The sequence below is a fragment of the Argentina silus genome (assembly GCF_951799395.1).
Source record: "Argentina silus genome assembly, chromosome: 2".
NCBI lineage: Eukaryota > Metazoa > Chordata > Actinopteri > Argentiniformes > Argentinidae > Argentina > Argentina silus.
Window position 1 is genome coordinate 34,067,744 of NC_139656.1, and position 12,876 is coordinate 34,080,619.

The 12,876-nt window shown below is 43.3% G+C and overlaps 1 long non-coding RNA gene across 1 annotated transcript; it reads left to right on the top strand.

Annotated features, from left to right (window-relative positions):
* Window positions 1–6,268: 6,268 nt before the first annotated feature.
* On the top strand, window positions 6,269–6,839 carry LOC310818638. The gene is made up of 3 exons (XR_014554725.1): window positions 6,269–6,326; window positions 6,510–6,591; window positions 6,825–6,839. It is a non-coding gene; the product is annotated as an uncharacterized lncRNA (long non-coding RNA).
* Window positions 6,840–12,876: the final 6,037 nt, after the last annotated feature.

Genomic DNA, 12,876 nt, shown 5'->3' on the forward strand with positions numbered 1-12,876 from the left:
ATTATCGTCATTATCAAAGACTGTTTAAACTAATGTTTATAGAGGCAAAGGAGAAATGGGTTCCCTGATAGTTATAGTTCTGGTGGTGACAGCAGCAGCACAAGGTGAGATAATACATCATAATGTAGTTGTAAGATATAGTACACAATGTACAGCAGGAAAAGGATTGAGGGAATCTGTAATCTGTCCATAACTCTGCCAGGGTTGGGCTCAATTCCATTTCAGTTCAGTCACTTCAGCAATTGATTTTAATTTGTCATTCAACAATGGAAAAATGAATTATTTTAAAATCTTATCTTTCTCAGATTATTGGTAAATTTAATTTACATGCACGATTTGAAATAATTTAATTGTAATTAAAATGTTCAACTTGCTTTAATTGAAATTCAACTGACGCCAACCCCAAATTCTGTACAGTAATGTAGCCTTGTCCACTGTTGCCAGGCCAAGAGAAACCTCTATAACTACATATGTATCAACACAGAGAAACCTCTATAACTACATATGTATCAACACAGAGAAACCTCTATAACTACATATGTATCAACACAGAGAAACCTCTATAACTACATATATATCAACACAGAGAAACCTCTATAACTACATATGTAAACACAGTGTCTGATGGGAGCAATGCCTCTGGTGGCTCTGAGGTCTGATAACATCATGTCACTCATCTGAGGGGCTGAACACAGGAAGCTAGAGAAGAGAGGAGAGAGAAGAGAGAGAGAGAAGAGAGAGAGAGAAGAGAGGAGAGAAGAGAGAGAAGAGAGAGAAGAGAGAGAGAGAGAAGAGAGAAGAGAGAGAGAGAAGAGAGGAGAGAAGAGAGAGAGAGAGAAGAGAGAGAAGAGAAGGGGAGGAGAGAGGAGAGAGAGAGAGAGAAGAGAGAGAAGAGAAGGGGAGGAGAGAGGAGAGAGAAGAGAGAGGAGAGAAGAGAGAGAGAGGAGAGAAGAGAGAGAAGAGAGAGAGAGAAGAGAGAGAGAGAGAGAGAGGGAGGAGAGAAGAGAGAGAGAGAAGAGAGAGAGAGAGGGAGGAGAGAAGAGAGAGAGAGAAGAGAGGAGAGAGAAGAGAGAGAGAGAGGGAGGAGAGAAGAGAGAGAGAGAAGAGAGAGAGAGAAGAGAGGAGAGAGAAGAGAGAGAGAGAAGAGAGAGAGAGAGGGAGGAGAGAAGAGAGAGAGAGAAGAGAGAGAGAGGAGAGAGAAGAGAGAGAGAGAAGAGAGAGAGAGAGGGAGGAGAGAAGAGAGAGAGAGAAGAGAGAGAGAGAAGAGAGGAGAGAGAAGAGAGGAGAGAGAAGAGAGAGAGAGGAGAGAAGAGAGAGAAGAGAGAGAGAGAGAGAGAGGGAGGAGAGAAGAGAGATAGAGAAGAGAGGAGAGAGAAGAGAGAGAGAGAGGGAGGAGAGAAGAGAGAGAGAGAAGAGAGAGGGAGGAGAGAGAGGAGAGAGAGAGGACAGAGAAGAGAGAGGGAGGAGAGAGAAGAGAGAAGAGACAAGAGAGAAGAGAGAGGGAGGAGAGAGAAGAGAGAGGGAGGAGAGAAGAGAGAGGGAGGAGAGAGAAGAGAGAGGGAGGAGAGAGAAGAGAGAGAGAGGAGAGAGAAGAGAGAGAGAGGAGAGAGAGAGAGGAGAGAGAGAGGGAGGAGGTGTTAAAACCACTACATGCAGTTAGAAATGTCACGTACACAGTTGACCAAGTTTGTGTCTCTTCCGGTTACTATAGTAACCAATAACAACACTAATATAAAAGGAAATGTTTGACCCTCAACTTCAAATGGACAGATTTACATATTCTTACGTCTCGCAGAACTAAAGGCTTCTGCAGCTCATCCAGAACGCTGCCGCTCGTCTGCTGTTCAATCTCCCCAAATTCTCCCATGTCACCCCCCTCCTCCGCACCCTCCACTGGCTCCCGGTAGCAGCTCGCATCAGATTCAAGACCCTGGTGCTCGCCTACCGGGCGGCAAAGGGAACAGCCCCTCCCTACTTGCAAGTAATGGTCAGCCTCCAACCCCCCCCTGTACTAACCCTAACCCCTGTACTAACCCTAACCCCTGCCCGATCACTCCGCTCCTCCACCTCGGCTGCCCGCCTGGCACCGCCTGGCACCGCCGCCTCTACGTGGATGCAGCGGCCGCGCTACTCGGTCGCGGCTTTTCACTGTCCTGGCGCCCCGCTGGTGGAACGAGCTTCACACTGCTGTCAGACTGCAGAGTCACTACCGATCTTCCACCGTAGATTGAAGACCCATCTCTTCAAGCTACATCTTAACAGTCCCTCCTAAAGACCGCTTCACCCTCACTACCCCCCCTGTACTAACCCTAACCCCAACCCCGAGACCTCTTCTCCCCAGCTACCCCCCTGCTAATAAAATATATTTTAGAAAAAAAAGAAAAAAAAAATAGCCCCTGGTGTGAGCATTGATTACTTTGTCTTATGATGATTGTTGGATAGATGATTCACTTGTATGTATTTGTTGTAAGTCGCTTTGGATAAAGGCGTCTGCTAAATGCCATGAACGTAAATGTCATGTATGGTGTGTAATTCAGACGATGCTACTGTTCGGTACCTAATCCAGTCTATTGGAGAGGACGCTGCTAACACCTCCTCCACACTCCTGATCTAGATGATGACTGGCCAGACACCATGTCCAGGTTGACCCCCAGGTTAACGATGCACTGGGGCTCATCACAAAGGTCACCTCACAGGTGGCCACTAGGGGGAGCAATAACGAAGGAATGTATACCAACATTTCAACAACATTATGTTTCTATTTACATTAACAATTTCTTGAATACTTTTCACCATTTTCTTGTTTAATAAATAGCTCTAACATCACCAGTTAAACCTTCTAAAGACAGAAGAGTATATGAGATGTTGAGAGGACAACACATCTCTAGAACATCCTGTTATATTAATATTCTTGTGGTGAGAGGACAGAGGGCAGGAAGTCAGCAGCATCACCACAGACAAGCCTGTCTCACTCATTCTTCTGCATTTCACCCCTGATATAGTTGATGTTTCTGCTCTTCCTGGTACTTGTATCGTGACTCGCTGGTCAGTATCATTCTGGAGAGAGGCGCTGGAGAAGGTCTGTGTTATTTAATGCAATTAAATATGACTTCATTAGTCCCCTGTAGAGGGAGGCTGTAGAAGGTGTGTGTTCTGTAGAGGTATGCTGTATGAGGTACTGTACACTGTTGATTGGTTAAAATGACATTCTAGAATGATGAAGGTCACATAATGATAGTTTGTTGCACCTGTTGAGTGACCAATGACAGAGTGACGAGATGACGTGGAGGTTGGTTATATGATGGTTGTGTGATGGTTGTGTGATGGTTGTGTTATGGTTGTGTTATGGTTGTGTTATGATGGTTATATGATGGTTGTGTGATGGTTTGTGATGGTTGTGTTATGGTTGTGTTATGGTTGTTGTGTTATGGTTGTGTTATGATGGTTATATGATGGTTGTGTGATGGTTTGTGATGGTTGTGTTATGGTTGTTGTGTGATGGTTGTGTTATGATGGTTATATGATGGTTGTGTGATGGTTGTGTGATGGTTATATGATGGTTGTTTAATGGCTGTGTGATGGTTGTGCAGTGGCTTTGTGATGGTTTGTGATAGTTTGTGATGGTTGTGTTATGATGGTTATATGATAGTTGTGTGATGGTTTGTGATGGTTGTGTTATGATGGTTATATGATAGTTGTGTGATGGTTTGTGATGGTTGTGTTATGGTTGTTGTGTCATGGTTGTGTGATGGTTGGTTGATGGTTGCCCTTGCTATTGCCTGTCTGAAGCAGAGTGATTCTCTCCCCAGAAGAGACAGGTGGTGTTGTGATTGGAGGTGTTGCAGTTTGGCACCATGTGGCTGTTGAGAACAACCAGTGTGATTCTGGTGATGAGTCTCACGTTGACAGGTGAGTAGAACACTGTTTCCTTTTGTATCAAAGATACTGTATAATCACTGCTACTGCTGCTAATCAGTTCACTGATATTTTGTTGTGAAATAGACAGTAGACATAATGGAATATTACATCATGCAATTAATAGTTTCATAATATTTACTACAGTGCCCTGTATAAGTAACGGGACAATGAAGCATTTTGTATTCTTTTGGCTCTACACTCCAAAAGTTTGGATTTGAAATCAAAGGTAACCCAATGTGTGGAGCTGGAGACCCTGTAACATGTCATAGCTAACTAGTGTGTTTAGAGATGTTTCCTGGTTGTCGTAGCTAACTAGTGTGTTTAGAGATGTGCCTTCGAGTATAGCGCACACACACACACACACACACACACACACACACACACACACACACACACACACACACACACACACACTCACACACACACACACACACACACACACACACACACACACACACACACACACACACACACATACACCTAACATACACACACACACTCCTGGGTCCCTACACCTCACAATGACATAAAACAGATTTAGCACACTATTGCTAACTGTGAAACACTCCTTTGAGTATCATGTCTACCCTTACAACAACAGGAACAGTAACATTACTACAGTAACAGTAACTTTACTACAGTAAGAGTCACTTTACTACAGTAAGAGTCACTTTACTACAGTAACAGTAACAGTCACGTTACAACAGTAACAGCTACTTTACTACGGTAACAGCTACTTTACTATAGTAACAGCTACTTTACTACAGTATCAGTCACTTTACTACAGTAACAGTCACTTTACTACAGTAACAGCTACTTTACTACAGTAACAGTCACTTTACAACAGTAACAGCACCATGACTCCCTCTCTTCCAGATGGTCCAGAGAACGTCAGGTTGTCAGTCAGTCCAGCAGGTGGTGTTGTTCAGGGCAGCTCCGTCACTCTCACCTGCAGCAGTGATGCTAACCCACCTGTGAGGAGCTACATCCTGTATAAGTTGAAGGAAAGAGGAAGCTCTTCTGTGGCATGGAGGCAGAATAACACCATCTCCAACGTTCAGCCCAGACACAGTGGACGGTACTACTGCAGGGCCACCAATGACATCAGCTCAGGCAGATCTACTACAACTACCCTCAATGTTCAGTGTGAGTATTATTGACAGTTTTAACTGAACCTCAGCATTAATGAACAGGATAAGCAGTAACTATGAAGGACAGCTGTCACATTGTGATGCATGAAGGTGTTTGACGGTTGTCTTACCCTGATGTCTAACCCTACACCATCACTGCATATCACACCTCTCAATCACTAGGACACCACAGTCTCCTCTTGGTATCGTGTTGACAGATCTCTCTGAAACAGTTTCTCAAAAGAAAAACCAGCTGGAGTCACATTGTGGTGTTAGTGAGGTCTTTAATGGACATCTTGTTGAGGCTGTGTAAAGAGCATTATTATTATAAGCAACAGTTCAATAAATTATTATTATAAGCAATAAGTCTCTGTGATGTGATTGGATCATTTCTGTTATTTCTCAGATCCTCCTGAGGACATCTCAGTATCAGCCCTTCCTATTGGTCCAGTAGTAGCAGGCAGCTCTGTGACTCTGACCTGCAGCAGTAGAGCTAACCCTGCAGTAGAGAGCTACACCTGGTACAGAGTCAACGGGACCAGGACCAGGACCAACCCTGTGGTACCAGGGGCTCAGCTGGTCCTGGAGGACGTCTCTCCTCAACACTCTGGCCAGTACGTCTGTGAGGCTCGGAACAAACACGGATCCCTCAACTCATCTCTCCTGACTCTGGATGTCCAGTGTGAGTTCACTAGGCTTGTTTAGTGGGGCAGATATGTAGTTGTGCTAACGTTGGGTGGTGAAGCAAGAGGTTCGTTATCTTCTAGATATCTCAATGTCTTTCATCCTCAGTGTGTTTGTGAGACCGTAGCTGACATGACTGTTAACGGAGGTATGATAGAATATGACGGTGCAGTTTCCTCTTGTGATCTTGTTGCTCAGCCACGCTCTGAAACTTCTCAACCAAGACATTGGAAGGTGACAAAGAGGTTAACTAGTCTTCCTATACAATGTGACGGTTGTTATGACGTGTCATCTGTTTCCTGTTTCCTGTAGACGTCCCAGCGAGGGTCTCTGTGGAGGTCAGTCCCTCTGGTGCCCTGGCAGAGGGCAGCAATGTCATCCTGACCTGCAGTTGCCATGCCAACGCTACAGTAGAGAGATACACCTGGTTCAGGACGAGGGGAGGAGCCAACACCTCAGAGGCGGGGCTAGGACAGGTGCTGAGGCTGACCTCTCTAAGCCACGCCCACACTGGACAGTACTTCTGTGAGGCCAGAAACTCAGTGGGGGCGAGAAACTCTACTGCTGTGGACATACAGCTTGGACTGACCACAGGTCATTATAATTATATTATTAATAACCTTAATAATAATAATAATAATAATAATAATAATAATATAATAATAATAATAATAGTAATAATAGTAATAATAGTAATAAATGTTATTCCCAGTATACAGTACAGCACATTTCATACAGGTGAGAAGCAGTTCAATGTCTCTGTCTGTCTTTATTCAGTTGATCTCGTCATCATCCGTGTTGGCCTGGGAGTCAAGGCCTTCATGGTGCTGATGTTTCCTCTGGTGCTGGTCTGGCTGTGGTAAGAGTCTGAGACAGTTTGTGCTTTGATCACTTTTATCTGATGCTGAAAGTGATATTTCCACTTAACCCTAACCCTAATCCTAACCCTAACACACACAGAGCCCAAAGTAACCTAACATTTGTGTGTTGTCTGATGTGAACCAGGATCAGGCTTCTGTAAGACCTCTCAGAGGGTTAAACATGAGTTGGTGGTTCTTCTCTTCTTCAGTGTCTGTTGTTTTGTTTTGACAGGAAGAGACGAGGGACTGTTGAAGACAGACAGGTGAGAAGAGCTCATTTAGCCTGGTCCCAGATCTGTGTTTTAGACTGGTCCCAGATCTGTATGTGTTTTAGCCTGGTCCCAGATCTGTATTTAGATTAGATTAGATTCAACTTTATTGTCATTGTGCAGAGTACAAGTACAGAGACAACGAAATGCAGTATGTGTTTTAGCCTGGTCCCAGATCTGTATGTGTTTTAGCCTGGTCCCAGATCTGTATGTGTTTTAGTCTGGTCCCAGATCTGTATGTGTTTTAGCCTGGTCCCAGATCTGTATGTGTTTTAGCCTGGTCCCAGATCTGTATGTGTTTTAGACTGGTCCCAGATCTGTATGTGTTTTAGCCTGGTCCCAGATCTGTATGTGTTTTAGCCTGGTCCCAGATCTGTATGTGTTTTAGCCTGGTCCCAGATCTGTATGTGTTTTAGTCTGGTCCCAGATCTGTATGTGTTTTAGCCTGGTCCCAGATCTGTATGTGTTTTAGCCTGGTCCCAGATCTGTATGTGTTTTAGACTGGTCCCAGATCTGTATGTGTTTTAGCCTGGTCCCAGATCTGTATGTGTTTTAGCCTGGTCCCAGATCTATATGTGTTTTAGCCTGGTCCCAGATCTGTATGTGTTTTAGCCTGGTCCCAGATCTGTGTTTTAGCCTGGTCCCAGATCTGTATGTGTTTTAGCCTGGTTCCAGATCTGTGTTTTAGCCTGGTCCCAGATCTGTATGTGTTTTAGCCTGGTCCAAGATCTGTGTTTTAGCCTGGTCCCAGATCTGTATGTGTTTTAGCCTGGTCCCAGATCTGTGTTTTAGCCTGGTCCCAGATCTGTATGTGTTTTAGCCTGGTCCAAGATCTGTATGTGTTTTAGCCTGGTCCCAGACCTGTGTTTTAGCCTGGTCCCAGATATGTGTTTTAGCCTGGTCCCAGATCTGTGTTTTAGCCTGGTCCCAGTCTCAACTTCTCGTTTGACTGTGTCTTTTACCGTCTTCCAGGAGGGTAGAAGCCAGGTGTACGATGATGTCACAGGGCGGGGCAGGGCCATCTCAGCCAGACAGGAAACCAGAGTGATTGAACAGGAAGTCGACCTCTAGGACGTTGCATAACCACATCGCCTGAACAACTATAATGTCTGTGATTCTGTAGTTGTAAGATATAGTACACAATGTACAGCAGGAAAAGGATTGAGGGAATCTGTAATCTGTCCATAACTCTGCCAGGGTTGGGCTCAATTCCACTTCAATTCAGTCACTTCAGGAGTTGATATTAATTTGTCAAAATTAATGGAAAAATGAATTATTTTAAAATGTTATCTTTCTCAGATTATTGGTAAATTTAACCTACATGCACGATTTGAAATAATTTAATTGTAATTAAAATGTTCAACTTGCTTTAATTGAAATTCAACTGATGCCAACTCTGAATTGTGTACAGTAATGTAGCCTTGTCCACTGTTGCCAGGCCTCAAACCTGTCCTGAACATTTTTGAGCCACCGGTATTGAACCTGGGTGTCCTGCACGCCACAAGACTGCCTCTGTTACACTTACGCCCCCTTGTGGTGAATAACCTGAACACTGTGATCAGTGGTCTCATGTGTTTTTTCCTGTATTATTGCCCTGTGATTATTGCTTTTTAATTATTCTAATATAAATGTAATATAATATAAAATAATATTAGAAATAATAATATAATAATATAATTTATAATGTAAAATAATATAAGTTTTTTCAGTGGTCTCGTGCATTTCACTGTATTGCTTATTGACAGTTATTGCTCCACTTATTGTTATAAAGACTTAATATAAAAACAAATGTATGTTAGTCAGTGGAGGCTGGAGGAGGCAGAAATCGGAGGACGGGCTCATTGTAATGCATAGGCTGTAATGAGGAATGGTATCAAACACGTTCCACCAGCCTGCCCTGATGTTAGTATGTTGTGCTATGCATGTTTTATCCATACTGTATGGTTTTATTATTCATTCTGTTTCACTGTATTCTGTTACAATTGTAATTTTGTTTATTTCCTAACAATGGAACATTTATAATAATTTCAATTTTAATCATTAAAGCTAACAAATCCCACTCTTGTCATGGAATCTTGTAGAATAATACAGTAAAGTATTTTTTAAAGTTGTACATTCTTTCCTTGCATGTGACAGAGTAGAATATGATGATGAAATAGTCCATAATCACAGAGAAACCTCCTCTATAACTACATATGTATCAACACAGAGAAACCTCTATAACTACATATATATCAACACAGAGAAACCTCCTCTATAACTACATATGTATCAACACAGAGAAACCTCTATAACTACATATATATCATCACAGAGAAACCTCCTCTATAACTACATATGTATCAACACAGAGAAACCTCTATAACTACATATGTATCAACACAGAGAAACCTCCTCTATAACTACATATGTATCAACACAGAGAAACCTCTATAACTACATATGTAAACACAGAGAAACCTCTATAACTACATATGTATCAACACAGAGAAACCTCTATAACTACATATGTAAACACAGTGTCTGATGGGAGCAATGCCTCTGGTGGCTCTGAGGTCTGATAACATCATGTCACTCATCTGAGGGGCTGAACACAGGAAGCTAGAGAAGAGAGGAGAGAGAAGAGAGAGAGAGAGAGAGAAGAGAGAGAGAGAAGAGAGGAGAGAAGAGAGAGAAGAGAGAGAGAGAGAGAAGAGAGAAAGAGGAGAGAAGAGAGAGAAGAGAGAGAGAGAAGAGAGAGAGAGAGAGAGAGAGGGAGGAGAGAAGAGAGAGAGAGAAGAGAGAAAGAGGAGAGAAGAGAGAGAAGAGAGAGAGAGAAGAGAGAGAGAGAGAGAGAGGGAGGAGAGAAGAGAGAGAGAGAAGAGAGAGGGAGGAGAGAGAAGAGAGAAGAGAGAGAAGAGAGAGGAGAGAGAAGAGAGAGGGAGGAGAGAGAAGAGAGAGAGAAGAGAGAGGGAGGAGAGAGAAGAGAGAGGGAGGAGAGAGGAGAGAAGAGAGAGGAGAGAGAAGAGAGAGGGAGGAGAGAGAAGAGAGAGGGAGGAGGTGTTAAAACCACTACATGCAGTTAGAAATGTCACATACACAGTTGACCAAATTTGTGTCTCTTCCGGTTACTATAGTAACCAATAACAACACGAATATAAAAGGAAATGTTTGACCCTCAACTTCAAATGGACAGATTTACATATTCTTACGTCTCGCAGAACTAAAGGCTTCTGCAGCTCATCCAGAACGCTGCCGCTCGTCTGCTGTTCAATCTCCCCAAATTCTCCCATGTCACCCCCCTCCTCCGCACCCTCCACTGGCTCCCGGTAGCAGCTCGCATCAGATTCAAGACCCTGGTGCTCGCCTACCGGGCGGCAAAGGGAACAGCCCCTCCCTACTTGCAAGTAATGGTCAGACCCCAACCCCCCCCCCTGTACTAACCCTAACCCCTGTACTAACCCTAACCCCTGCCCGATCACTCCGCTCCTCCACCTCGGCTGCCCGCCTGGCACCGCCTGGCACCGCCGCCTCTACGTGGATGCAGCGGCCGCGCTACTCGGTCGCGGCTTTTCACTGTCCTGGCGCCCCGCTGGTGCAACGAGCTTCACACTGCTGTCAGGACTGCAGAGTCACTACTGATCTTCCACCGTAGATTGAAGACCCATCTCTTCAAGCGACATCTTAACAGTCCCTCCTAAAGACCGCTTCACCCTCACTACCCCCCCTATACTAACCCTAACCCCAACCCCGAGACCTCTTCTCCCCAGCTACCCCCCTGCTAATAAAATATATTTATAAAATAATAATAATTTTAAAAAAAATAAAAAAAAACATTGCCTACTGGCATTACGACTGGCAATGGCCCCTGGTGTGAGCATTGATTACTTTATCATATGATGACTGTTGGATAGATGATTCACTTACATAAACAAATGTATTTGTTGTAAGTCGCTTTGGATAAAGGCGTCTGCTAAATGCCATTCATGTAAATGTCATGTAAATGTCATGTATGGTGTGTAATTCAGACGATGCTACTGTTCGGTACCTAATCCAGTCTATTGGAGAGGACGCCGCTAACACCTCCTCCACACTCCTGATCTAGATGATGACTGGCCAGACACCATGTCCAGGTTGACCCCCAGGTTAACGATGCACTGGGGCTCATCACAAAGGTCACCTCACAGGTGGCCACTAGGGGGAGCAATAACGAAGGAATGTATACCAACATTTCAACAACATTGTGTTTCTATTTACATTAACAATTTCTTCAATACTTTTCACCATTTTCTTGTTTAATAAATAGCTCTAACATCACCAGTTAAACCCTCTAATGACAGAAGAGTATATGAGATCTCGAGAGGACAACACATCTCTAGAACATACTGTTATATTAATATTCCTGTGGTGAGAGGACAGAGGGCCGGAAGTCAGCAGCATCACCACAGACACGCCAGTCACACCCATTCTTCTGCATTTCACCCCTGATATAGTTGATGTTTCTGCTCTTCCTGGTACTTGTATCGTGACTCGCTGGTCAGTATCATTCTGGAGAGAGGCGCTGGAGAAGGTCTGTGTTATTTAATTAAGTTAAATATGACTTCATTAGTCCCCTGTAGAGGGAGGCTGTAGAAGGTGTGTATTCTGTAGAGGTATGCTGTATGAGGTACTGTACACTGTTGAATGGTTAAAATGACATTCTAGAATGATGAAGGTCACATAATGATAGTTTGTTGCACCTGTTGAGTGACCAATGACAGAGTGACGAGATGACGTGGAGGTTGGTTATATGATGGTTGTGTGATGGTTGTGTTATGGTTGTGTTATGATGCTTATATTAGATTAGATTAGATTAGATTCAACTTTATTGTCATTGTGCAGAGTACAAGTACAGAGACAATGAAATGCAGTTAGCGTCTAACCAGAAGTGCAAAAAAGCAGAAAGTGCAGTGTGAGCAATATATACAGGTAGTGCAGTATATGAGCAGTCTAGTAGTGCAGTATAGTAGTGCAGTATTGTATCAGTTGTGCAGTGTAGCAGTATATGAATTAGCAGTAGCATTATAAGCAGAATAAATAAATAGGATGCAGTATGAACAGTGTAGCAGCGTATGAGCTATATAGGCAATACAGTCTAGCAGTATGTATGTATTAACAGTAACATTAGGGTAATAGCAGAATAAATATGGAATACAGTATAAACAGATATGTACAGAAGAGCAGTGGTATGGAGTAGGAGCAGTTTGTACAAGTGTGGATGCAGTATGTACAGTTTATAGGAGTACTGATATGATGGTTGTGTGATGGTTTGTGATGGTTGTGTGATGGTTGGTTGATGGTTGTGTGATGGTTGGTTGATGGTTGCCCTTGCTATTGCCTGTCTGAAGCAGAGTGATTCCCTCCCCAGAAGAGACAGGTGGTGTTGTGATTGGAGGTGTTGCAGTTTGGCACCATGTGGCTGTTGAGAACAACCAGTGTGATTCTGGTGATGAGTCTCACGTTGACAGGTGAGTAGAACACTGTTTCCTTTTGTATCAAAGATACTGTATAATCACTGCTACTGCTGCTAATCAGTTCACTGATATTTTGTTGTGAAATAGACAGTAGACATAGTGGAATATTACATCATGCAATTAATAGTTTCATAATATTTACTACAGTGCCCTGTATAAGTAACGGGACAATGAAGCATTTTGTATTCTTTTGGCTCTACACTCCAAAAGTTTGGATTTGAAATCAACCAATGACTGTTAGGTTAAAGTAGAGATTCTCAGCTTTTATTTGATGGTATTTGTGTACATATTGGTTTCATCATTCAGAAATTGCAACACTTGTTGTGCATAGTTCCCCTGTTTCAGGGTACCCAAAAGAAAGGGGACACATTCATCAAATGTCCAAATTAAGCACTCATGTTTACTATTTGGTCAATAATCCTTTGCATGCAATAACTGCCTGAGGTCTGTGACCCATTGACCCCACCAGACGCTGGGTATCTTCTCTGGTGATGCTCTGCCAGGCCGGGACTGCAGCTATCTT